Below are 652 nucleotides of genomic sequence, written 5' to 3' on the forward strand. Positions count from 1 at the left end.
TAATTGAGATATCGTCCATGAGAAAGGGACGGACGGACAACAACATGCCTCCAGCTCTGATTGTTCCCGGCGCAGAGGAATGAAAACAAATTTTGAGGTAAGACAGTTTTTAAAAAAAAAAAAAGATTACTTAATTAATTTTTTTAATAGCACTGTCTGCTATGTAGTTCAACTCTTCAAACTTATGCCATGTTCATTGTGAGTCTGCGTAGATATTTTTCATGCTAGTTGTCAGTACTAATATTTTAGCCGTTAGCTGTAAATTAAGCTAGTCCATGGCTTCAAGAGTCACACACACACACACACACACACACACACACACACACACACACACACAAATGTTAATTTGTTGAAGTTATTGTTTTATTATTTCCAAATGTCTTATCACTATTATGACTGAAAGTAACTAACATACTTATGTCGTAACGTCACATTTCACACCAGTGTATGTTATAACTAACCTGGACTATGAGATGAATTGTAACATTTCACTCCTTGTGTTTGAGACTAAACCAGACATTTTCTGTTTGTGTTGCAGAGATAACACCTACACCATTTAATAGTAGACACATCTAACTAGTTTGTATTAAATTTTGAACACACTGACTCAAAACAGCTCCAAGATGCAGACAGAAATGTCACAAATTTTACA

General features: G+C 35.0%; 1 protein-coding gene across 5 annotated transcripts in view; it reads left to right on the top strand.

The window, feature by feature from the left end:
* atp13a2 (ATPase cation transporting 13A2) overlaps positions 1–652 on the top strand; it is a 19,024-nt gene that overhangs the window by 12,406 nt on the left and 5,966 nt on the right. The gene's annotated exons all lie outside the window — the stretch shown is intronic.

The sequence above is a fragment of the Seriola lalandi genome, unplaced genomic scaffold, assembly GCF_002814215.2.
Source record: "Seriola lalandi dorsalis isolate HSWRI2012SDOR001 ecotype SW California unplaced genomic scaffold, Sedor1 jcf7180002052119, whole genome shotgun sequence".
NCBI classification, from domain to species: Eukaryota; Metazoa; Chordata; class Actinopteri; order Carangiformes; family Carangidae; genus Seriola; species Seriola lalandi.